This window comes from Bolinopsis microptera, chromosome 4 (assembly GCF_026151205.1).
Source record: "Bolinopsis microptera isolate Bmic1 chromosome 4, MBARI_Bmic_1.0, whole genome shotgun sequence".
Lineage (NCBI taxonomy): Eukaryota > Metazoa > Ctenophora > Tentaculata > Lobata > Bolinopsidae > Bolinopsis > Bolinopsis microptera.
Window position 1 is genome coordinate 3,699,602 of NC_087075.1, and position 11,887 is coordinate 3,711,488.

An 11,887-nucleotide genomic window follows, 5' to 3' on the forward strand; every position below is an offset into this window, starting at 1 on the left:
TTACCAGGTCGTCCGCAAAGGCTTGGACAAAACTAGTGTGTATTCCTAGTGAGCTGAGGAAAGTGTCCAGCGTTATGTTCCATAGAAGTGGGGACAGAACTCCTCCTTGTGGACTTCCTTTAGTTGCTTTCTTTGTGGTATCGTGACCACAGTATGTGACTGTGATCATCCTGTTACTTACCATGTAGTAGATCCAGTTTGTGATTGTTTCCGGAATCCCTGCTTGTAACAGTGCATCTTTGATTGCCTGAAAACTAATTGCATCAAATGCCTGTTCGATATCAAGAAAGATTCCAAGAGCATAATTTCCTGTTGCCACGGCGTCCTCAATTTTCCTTGTTAGTATATGTATTGCTGATTCTGTTGATTTCCCTTTCCTGAAACCGTGTTGACTCTTAGTAAGTTTCGCTGGGATCTTGAGGTCCTGTTCGAGATACCAGAGGATAAGTCTTTCTAGAAGTTTCTGGAAACAGGATGTTAGTGAAATTATCCTGAATGCCTTGGGGTTTGTGTAATCTGGTTTTCCAGGCTTCGGGATTACACAACCTGTTGTTGATTGCCACGAGGTTGGTGTACAGCTTAGAGCTAATGAATGGTGGAAAATCATTCTTAGAGGGTCCTTTATTTTATTCCAAGCTTTTATGATCATCTCATTTCTAATTCCGTCTGGACCTGGTGATTTGTTCATGTTAAGATCTTTTACTGCCCGATTGAAGCGATGTGGTGCCGTAATCTTGAGAATCATTGCAACATCTGGTGCACTCTGCTGTGTTGGCAGGGCTGGGCTACCGTCCGATGGTATGAGAGCATCGGTGAGTACCTGTAGAGTTTCCTGGGGTGAGTTAGTTAAAGTACCGTCTGGTTTCCTTAAACTATTGAGCGAGCCTTGTGTTCCGTTATTTCCTAGAACTTTATGGATACGTGATAAAGCAGGGATCTTGGTAATATTTCCTGTGAATTGTTTCCAATTTTGTCTTTTCGCCGTTCTGATGAGGTTTGCATATCGTCTGTTAGCTTCAGCATAAAGTTCCCAGTCCGGGCTGTTTCTCTTTCTGTTAAATTTACGTCGCAGGGCTTTTGCCGTCTGCTTGGCTTTCGTCAGTTCAGCATTCCACCACGGTACAGTCGATCTTCTTGTGCCTCTTGTCAGAGGGCATGCTAGCTCAAAGGAGCGCAGAAGGGTGTTGGAGATAAACAACTGTCTGTCATCGAGATCCGCCGATGTAACAACCGGTTTAAACCAGAAGGGGGTGTTATCGAATGAGGAGGAAACTAGCGTCTCATAAAGTTGCCAGTCACATTTCGCCGGACTGCGTGACGCAAAACTTGTTCTGTTACCTAAATCTAGGGAATAACAAATAGCTTCGTGGTCCGATAGTGATTTACCTTGATCTACTTTCCAGTTATGGATTAAGTTGATCCCTGCTAGATTGCAGATAGTAAGATCTATACAGGAACTCCCTCTACTGCCTACAAAAGTGGGTGTTGTGCCTGTGTTACAGATTATGAGATTATTTGCGTTTAGTACCTGCAAAAGTTGTTGACCTCTGTTGTTTGTGTTTGGGTGTCCCCAGGCCGTGTGGTGAGCATTGCTGTCCACTCCTAGAACCAGAGGTAACTTTTCCTTATCTGTAAACCGTGCTACCCTGTCAATTATATCGGATGAAATGTTCTGTGTTTGGTCCAAGTAAAGTGATCCTAGTACAATCGACAGTGAGCTGTTGATCCTACTTCTAATAAAGATAGAGTCAGCAGAGGAGAAATGTCCTAGTGTCATAGAGTTTCTAGCTAGATCCTTTGGTAGGATAGTAGCCACTCTGGCTCTGTCCTGACTAAAGGGAACGAACTGTTTGTGAGTTTTGGGGACGTTACTAATACTCCCTTTCCTAAGCTGAGGTTCCTGTATTAATAAAATCTCGTGTTGTTTAACCTCCTTTAACAGTGCTGAGGAGGCAGTGATGCGTTTACCTAGGTTAACCTGTGTAATGCAGGTAAGAAATGAAGAAGTGCTAGCCATAGAAAATGATAAAAAAGAGAAACAATGCCTATCTAGTACTAACCCTGAATTACTGCGTGGAAGTTATGCTGACTCCCCCTCCGAGGCGTCAGATACGTCCGACTGTGCTTTCCCGTCTTTGTTCATCAGTTTTTTCAGTTTGTGTTGCCTAGCTGGTGGTGCCTCCTTGAAGGGAGTGCTCGTCCTGGGTGTTGTGGGGGTCGTGGGTGGAGCTGTCGCAACGATTTCCAGTAGCTCGTTCTCCTGTTCCACGGTGAGTTGTTCCGTAAACAAATCATTCTCCTCAAGAAGCGGGATGGGGAGTCCCGTATCCTCTCCTGTGACGTACCTACAACGTATATCCTGCAGCTCTGGCGTCTGTTCTATTATCGTGTTATCATGCCCTACTCCACTCGGTCCTGGTTGCTGGTCTTTCAGCTCATCCCTGAGGGCTGAAATGTCCGTGTCTGGGGCAATGTACCCTCTTATACCTCGAACAGGGAGTTTACCCCACCTAACCATAAAAAGTCCTATCGGGGACATCCAGTTTTTTGACCGTAACCACTCAAATGCCTCCTCGTCAATCTCGAGGTACACGTTCCAGCTTCCTGTGTTCATATTGTCCGGTTTCCAAGCTTTCCTGGAAATCTTGACCTGATTTTGGCGAACCTCGCCAAATGTCCCTGCAGCGAAATGTTCGTTTATTTTTGGCAGGATACTTTCTGCTGGTCCTGGTAGGAGGGTATGAATTATTCTACCAGGTGGTTTTTCACCTGGCAGGAAGGCCTCGTACTCTGCCAGCTCGTTTACGGCCTTTTTGTAGAAGGGACCTGCTTTTGGGGTACAACAAATTGCCAGGTGCATGTGTGATAACCTGGTTCCCTTGTGAGCGATGTCCTCTCCGCTTTTACCTTCCTTCGTAGCCCTAAGTATAGCCTCAGACACCTTAAACTGGACCTCCCACTGATTCATCCTCGTCATGGGTGTTTTGTCCTTACGAGAGACCTTGATCTCATAGGTCTGGTCTTCTTCCTTCACATACGTAATAGCAGCGTACGTTGCTTTGAACTTCTCCTGTTTCTCGGCTATTATAGTCGTCCTTGATGAACCTGGCCTGTTGAGGGAGGGGGGTTTGTAGGAGGGCACTCGTTGTGAGATGCCTTCCTTAGTTTTTATGACATTTACATGCCCGTCCTTATCTCGTTTCCGCCTAATGTATTCTCGTTCCGATGCTGTTCCTCCTCCTTTATTCCTGTTCACCTTCTGCTGTTTTTTCCTTTTCTCCTCTGCTCTTTCTTCTTCCTCTTGTTTCTTCTTCTCCTTACGCTGTTTCTCCTTCCCGGCCCGCTGCTCCCTTAGCTACCGTCCACTCATCCCAATCGTCTGACTCCCGCTCTCTTTTGCGTAAATCCGACATGCTGGAAGAGAGAAGGTTTGAAAGGTGTGACCTATTCTATTATAAAGCTGACTATGTTGCCGAGTTTAACTATCGAGTGATATGATAAATGTTTTCTGAAGTTTTTAGGAGGCCGAGATAAGTAAGAGTTCTGTAGAGAAATAATATCAGTAATATAAGATATATAATATCGTATTTTCTTCCTTCGCCTGAATTCCTTTGTTCTTTGAAGTGTCGGTCCGTGCGCGTCCGCAGCTAGCTCTGGTAATTTGTTGGAACCGAGGGTGTATTTGTCCTGCTTTTGTCTAGACTTGGTCACCGCGCGTTCCGTGTATTAGGAAGTAGATTTGGTACCAGATGCGTGTGCGGCTGCTTTGTCTCTTCCCGTACTCTTCAGGATGTCCTTATAATGATATTTCCCAGAGGAAGTGATTATATCCCGATTAGTGGGGTAGATCCTTAAAGCGTCCTATATACTTTACAAATGAATAAGTGTTCTATTTATGTAAAACTTATAGCCTGTCTAACAGAGAAGTACCTGTACAATCTCCTTAGCCCTAGGTTATGTACGACCGACCTATTAAATATGATAATTCCTGGTGTTACACATGAGGTGTAACCCTGTGTTAGGTGTTAATTCCGAAAGTTACCCTTACTAAATTTCCTATGTTAGGTGTTAATTCCTAGTGTTACACGTGCGGTGTTATCCTAGGTTAGGTGTTAATTCCGGGAGTTAAACGTAATATAAATTCCTATTTTAGGTGTTAATTTCGAGTGTTACACGTGAGGTGTAACCCTGTGTTAGGTGTTAATTCCGAAAGTTACACTTAATAACTGTCCTATGTTAGGTGTTAATTCCTAGTGTTACACGTGAGATGTTATCCTAGGTTAGGTGTTAATTCCGGGAGTTAAACGTAATATAAATTCCTATGTTAGGTGTTAATTTCGAGTGTTACACGTGAGGTGTAACCCTGTGTTAGGTGTTAATTCCGAAAGTTACTCTTAATAAATTTCCTATGTTAGGTGTTAAATCCTAGTGTTACACGTGAGGTGTAACCCTGTGTTAGGTGTTAATTCCGGGAGTTGAAAATAGTATAAAATCCTATGTTAGGTGTTAATTCCGATTGTTACACGTGAGGTGTAACCCTGTGTTAGGTGTTAATTCCGGGAGATAAACGTAAGATAATTCCTATGTTAGGTGTTAAAACTGAGTGTTACACGTGAGGTGTAACCCTGTGTTAGGTGTTAATTCCGGGAGTTAAACGAAGTATAAATTCCTAAGTTAGGTGTTAATTCCGAGTGATACACGTGATGTGTAACCCTGTGTTAGGTGTTAATTCCGGAAGTTACACTAAATAAAAATCCTATGTTAGGTGTTAATAAAGAGTGTAACATGTAAGGTGTAATCCTGGGTTAGGTGTTAAAACTGGGAGTTAAACGAGAAAAAGAATCTGAGAGGATAACTGTGAACTACCTGAAGAGGGTGAAGTTGCCTGAGGGAGAGACCGATTTGCTGCGGTTCTATGTTAGTTTTGGCTATGATTGCCTTCCTATGATATAGAGATGGCTGAACCCTTCCTTTACATAGCTTAAGATCTATGTACCCCCCGTTAGAGCCACCCACCCCACACCGCGTGGAGGTTCGGAGAGGATTTTGTGGGGCAACTGCTGCAATTATACATCAGTATTGAAACAACTTGTGCTTCATATATCTTGAGTCGAATCTTCAAAGGTATACGTCTACCTTGTTCCCAGACTTTTTTGTAGTTCTGAAAAGCAATGTTAGCAAGTATACATCGTCTCTTGACATCTTCGATGCTACACAACTTAGAGCTTAAAGAGATAGATGACCTCCAAGGTTCTCTACCTCTGAGTGTCTCTCCTTTGTCATCAACCTCGTTCTTGCCGGCCAGATAGAAGTGGGTGAACTCGGTTTTTGACTCATTGACAAAAAGATTCCACTTTTCCAATATCTCTTTACATATTGGCAACAAAGACTCCAAATTTTTTAAACACTATCTATTCAATTTGATTGCGGAATTGTCGCGATCATGATACAAAATGAGTGGAAACATTAACAATAAACAATATGCGATGTTGCGTGCAATTTTAAATATTAATTATTCTGCGTGTAATCATGGATTATTCTTTTGTCAGAAAAAACTCACCACAGATTGTTCGCCAAGCTTATTGCTTTCGTAGAGCAAATAGACCTAGAGGATGGCTATTCGAAACCTTAACCCTATAGTCTCTACACTGACCCCATGGCCATATGAACTTAATAACCCGGCCCAATTCACAAACTAGAACTTGAGCACATGCTAAAACCTTGTCATACGTTGTATGACCCGCCGCGCACGAGTGCGCGGCTCCCCCTGTATCGTCAGGACGATACCATAGTGAAACGACCGTGGGGGTCGCAACGTGATACAACTGACAACTAAAACCCGGCCTTAACAGTAATACTAACACTAGCCCTAACGAGTGATACAAATCACCATCAAGGTATAACTTAAACTAGAAGTTATTATACATCCAGAGAAAACTTTGACGGAATAAAAACGTTGAAAATGCCCTACCGGATATACGCGCATTAAATAATTCTTCTCGCGCAACCATTACTATGAATATAGACTACATACAGACTAGCTTTGGTAGATCGGCGAGATAAGCAATAAGATGCACCACTTAACTGGGCGAGATGCACCACTGGACCTCACCGAGCAGCTAATAATTGAAATTGTGAATCAAAATAACATGGTGTCCCCAGGTAACATTCCGAGCCTCAGGCTAGAAAGGTGCTGCAAGAGTCATTTTTCATTTTTACTGTAAAGATCAGTCTATCTATAAATGAGCTGTTTAGAAATGAGCCTCATGTAACGACACACTTCAGCTTCAACCTTTGATTCACGATGTCAATCCTTCGCAGCTCGGTGAGGCACAGTGGTGCATCTCGCCGATCTACCGATCTTGCGAGAAGCATTATTAGATGCGCGCGCGACCCAGTAGTGCATCGCGCTACAACTTCAACCTTTGCCATCCGCTCCTCTTTTGGAGGTAAATCAGGCCCAGGTGCTTCAATTTTTGGAGGACTTCGCGGCTTCGACGCGCTTCGCAGAGCAACGATCTCGACGGATTGACATCGTCAATCAACTTTAATTTTAAAACCATGCCAACCAATCAAATTTTACTGAGCCGCGCTCAGTCTGTCATTCCGCCGAATCTCTATAAAGAATATAATAGCCTGAGGTCCCCAGGTAATTGTTTTCTATAAATCGAGAAGCTGTGAAAATATTCACAGTACCAACTTTGTCATACCTTTTTGGAAAGATCAATGAGTTTCGCCTAAGTGCCATATTTGATGGTGCGCGGCTTTTGGAGTAAAATTAAGTGTAAAAATCGCGTAATTTGACGAAATTTGTTGATTTTTGTTTTATTATTCTGTCATATCTCCGGTTCCTAATTATGAATCATGCTAAAAATTTGTCTGATCCTTTTAATCATACTTAACTACTGAACTTTAATTAATTGGGAGAGATTGGCCTTGATTAAGAGGTCTAAAAAGGTCTAAAAATGACAAAATAGGTATAAATTCGTTGTATCACGTTGCGACCCCCACGATACAGGGGGAGCCGCGCACTCGTGCGCGGCGGGTCATACAACGTATGACAATAAATTCGTTGATAACTCAAATTCTGACCATGACCGAAATTGCTTAAACTAATTTAGGTCCAGTAAAACATAAATGTTTAAAATTGAAAATAAGCTGACAAAATTTTAACAAAATTGTTATATGGGAAGTATTATTACTTTTTGATTGTTCCGAAATAATGTGCTGGCCGAAATACGAGCTAAAAAACCATTCAATGGCCAGCGCGCGCGTCTTACAGTTGATGGCGCACGGCCTAATCCTTGTCATACTGCATATACGTACGTTGTACTATAGGTAGGTGCTCGACTGTATTAGTCATGTATCGTGGACATAATACGTATAAATCAAGACGCTTGCATATAATGAACATAATGACACGGGTGCAGAGTTGAGTCTGTACGGAACCTTGCTCTAACCAGAGCCCTCTCGCTTGCAGTAGCGCGCTTGTGAAACAAGCGCGTCACGCAGTACGCGTAGGCACATGGCTATGTGAATACGGAACCTAGTAGTTTCAGATCCTTGTTTAACTTGCCGTACAGCAAGGTCATCCACTACTTTAGCCCGGCGAGGTACATAACTCCCTCTACAACTCCATATCAAATGTTTCATATATACTAGCCAAGTTCACAAGATATATCCTTGTGTTTGAGAAGAGCTCGTTAGAACTGATTCCTTTCCCTTCAGTATGACTTAGTGAATCGACAATGCACAGGAGGATCAGGACTTGCTCTAACCAGAGCCTTGCACTAACCAGAGCCCTCTCGAGTCTCGCTTGCAGCTAGTAGCGCGCGACCGCCGAAGGCGGCAAAGGATATATTCTACTTGTGAAACAAGTGCGGTACGCAGTACGCGTATACATATGGCTAGGTGAAGATCAGGACTATAGTGCAAAGAAACTGCTGCTAAACTCTTGCTAACTGCTGCTGACTGCTGCTAACTGCTGCTAACTGGGCGCGCGCTACTAGACTGCAAGCGCAAGGGCTCTGGATAGAGCAAGAGTCGCGACGTGATACAATTTGCACCTCAAGGATGGTGCAAGACTGGACATCAGTGCGAAGTCGTTTTGGTCGCCACTGGACAGGGCATTCATAGATGTAAGGGTAATTCACCCTCAAGCCCAGTCCAACAGTGACAAGAGCATCTCGCAGATGTACCAATCTCACGAGAAAAGCAAAAAACGTGAGTACAATGACAGAGTCCTCAATGTTGAAAAGGCTACCTTCACGCCACTGGTGTTCAGTACTACAGGAGGAATGGCAACTGAGGCTTCACAGTTCCTAAAACATCTCGCTGAAAAGATCAGCCTGAAGAAAGGCCAACGGTACTGTGATGTGATGTCATTTGTCAGACGCAGACTGCGTTTTGATCTACTCAGAACCTGTTTAATCTCTATCAGGGGGTACAGAGGTACCAGAACCCTTCCACCCACGGCAATAAGTGATTTGGACCTTAACCTGATCAACACTCTTAAACCCTAAAAGGTTATGGAGTGCTCTAGTTGGATGGGGGTCTAAACTGCTTTTTGTTGTGATGTGATTTAGTGGATTTTATATATATTATTACAAAGGGTTTTATTTTTACCTTTGTACCATTTTTACAGAATTTTTATATAGGGTCATTGCTATATTATGTGTATATTGTTTGAATATTTTTATTTAAAAAAAAAATTTGCACCTCAAGTGGGAGGGATATATTATTCAAAATTACCTGTATATTAATACAATTTTTGCTACATGTGTATACCTCTCGTGCACACCGGCGCACGCTCAAAAGGGGTTACAGCGTGTGTCAATACAATTTATACGGATGATGATTAATCACTCTACACTTGACTGTCGCATGACTTTTTCAATTTGTTCTCTAGCTGGTCCTGAACGACTATTCGAAACATTGACACTTTAATCTGACCCTAACCCAATCCTTAACAAAAGCATTTGCTGAAACCCTAACCCTAACGAGAAATTAAATTAACTTCCTTATATACGGTCATATTACGAGACAGTTTTGAATAATATATATCCCTATTCGCCACTCTGCCAGCGTTGTCAAATTGAAGAGATCCAGTCTACGGCTGTATGGAAGAGTACCCACCTCATCAATAAGACAAGTAAACTGCCTCTGGCCGACGCTCTCCAGCTCCAAAACAGTCCCCCAACTTCCATGAGCCGCAACTGAATTCCACAATTAAACACAATACTCAAGATGAGGTCTTATCAAAGCTTTATAAATAGCTATCATTCGTTCTCTAATAACTAAATTCCTTACAATCCAGCAGATCATACGATTTGCTTTAGAAATATATGCCTTTATCTGTTCATTCCAAAGCAAGGAGCTATGGGTAATAACCCCCAAATCTTTTTCCTGTGCAGATACTTCTAGTTCTACTCCATTTACAATATAGTTTAAGTTAGGATTATTATTCAGATCAATATGAACTACTTTACACTTGGCAGTATTGAAGTTTAAGTGCCAACTGCCGAATACTCTCCCAAATTTCGTGTTCTAAAATATCATCAGATACACTCCCATGGTTAGCTGCATTACAAACTAACTTGAGATCATCTGCAAATAATTTAATCTTATTTTTAACAATGTCAGGTAAATCGTTTATATAAAGAATAAATAGCAAAAGACCCAATACTGACCCCTGGGGAACTCCAGATAACATGTGTTTCACCTCAGACCATTGTCCTTCTACACAAACCCTCATGGTTCTGTCTGTCAGAAAGTCTTTTATAACATCTAAAACTTTTCCCTTGACCCCAAACCCCTCCAATTTAGATAGAAGTCTAAAGTAGGGGACTGTGTCAAAAGCCTTACTAAAAGATCAACAGGAGCACCTTTGTCTAAAATATCAGTAGAATATATTTTATATCAGTAAAATATCAAGAATATTATCAAATGTAGATGTAAGATCGTGGGCTGTAATTCGTTTCTCTATTTTGTTTGTCCAGGTTTTGTAAACGTGAATAATGGATGATAATGATTTGTTAGACCTACAACAGCAGCAGGGAGAATCTAGAGTCATTCAACACAGGCCTGCTTCATTAAGAGACCGATTGAACCCACTGGAGGCATACGATAACGTCAATTTTTATCACTGATTTCGTGTCAAGAAAGAAGGTTTTTTATCATCCTCCAAGCCGTAGAGCCCCTACTTCCTCAGTACAGAAAACAAACCAATTCCCCATTGAGCCTGTTGCAGAAGCTCTCTGTGCTGTGGCGCAACGGTTTTATGTCACTGAAGCAAAAAAGGGTGCAGCAGCTCGTAAGGAAGAGCTCACCAAAACCAGGGAGGAATGGCTGACATCGCCGTAGCTGATGAAGTGCTGGTGCTTGTAGAGAGCATAATCAATATCAATCAAGGAGCAATGAACCCGGTAAAGTGTGAGTTTGACTCGGACTCCTCCCTTGGGAGTGTTAAGTAAATTGACCCCTTACCAGAGCTAGAGGTACTTTCCATCTCATTAAGTATTTAGTATGAATTTGAAGATGATCCAAACTATTACTTGTAAACTGCACCTTCCTCGTTTTTAAACTCAAAGATAACTTATATTAAAACCTTTCAACTCTTTCAGTGTTCATGATATAATAACCTAGCAGTGTAAAGTAAATAAACAAAGTATCCCCTCAACACTAGTGCCGCAGCTGATCCAGCTACCCCTTGAGCAGATGTAAGGCCTTTACCTCAGCTGTGATTTCACTGAGAATTTGGTGGATTCAAAAGGTCCATATAATAGGCATTTCATTTTGTTTAACAGTTCAGTATATTCATAGAGGTATTTTTGTAATTGAAAATGAGAGCCTCCTCTAGGTACATTAATTTTCCTTCCATGTAGTTACTTCTTTGATATGGAATGGGTATTGTCTTTCACTGCAGGAAATTGTAACAGTTGAAGCTCAAGACTGAAATCACAAGTTCTTCATAACTGTTCATGATATTTTTCATATGCTTAAAAATAGGAAGCTTGACATCTGACTAAAAAATTATCTTTGTTTTGTTCTACTACAAGCACATGCTTTAAATCTGTTGGCTTATGCTTCAGATTCTTCAACATAATTCTCTTAAACTTAGGTATGCTATCCGGGCTTGCGGCTACATCAGGGGCACCATGAAGAAGGGCATCATTTAAATTCGATATTGGACAAAGCAAAATTGCTAGTGAAATTTACGTTTTGGAAAATAAATCTGGTGGATTCGTGTAGTTTTATTGAGTCTCATGATTTGATAGTTCTTTCATTCAAATTCCTGATTTTGGAAAAGAGTCCGAATCTTTTAGCAAGGCCCTACTTACATCAATATACTCATTTAAATAAGTTATCCTAAATTAAACATCCTTATTTTGAAAATTTTTTATTAGTAAATGAAAATAAAATAGAGCCGTTCGAAAATATTTCCCTCAGCTGTAAATATGAAATTATGATTTATGGGCACCCAAACACGGTAAACACATAGCAAACTGTGTCCGCAATTACTTGAACCCATTACATCAAATATAATTTGAATCCAAAATTATTTAAGACCACACAAACAAATGGCAAAGAACTGCAAATATAATTCAGATAAAATTAACAACTTTTTTATAGCCCTACTTTCCTAAATTCTTGATTCTCAATTCTCATACTAAATTCTTAATCGTATATCAGTAATAATGGCACTAAATAAACTTTAAATAGCTTTTTGAATGGCATTTTATGTTGGGTTATTTTCTGATCTAGAATTTAAAGGCAGTAACTGGTAACAGTGCGACTACCTAGACATGTAGCCCTACTGCATTGCTACCCCGTTGCTACCTGGTGTGGCTGACTTTGTGTTGGTGTTTTAGTGATCTAACTAAACTAA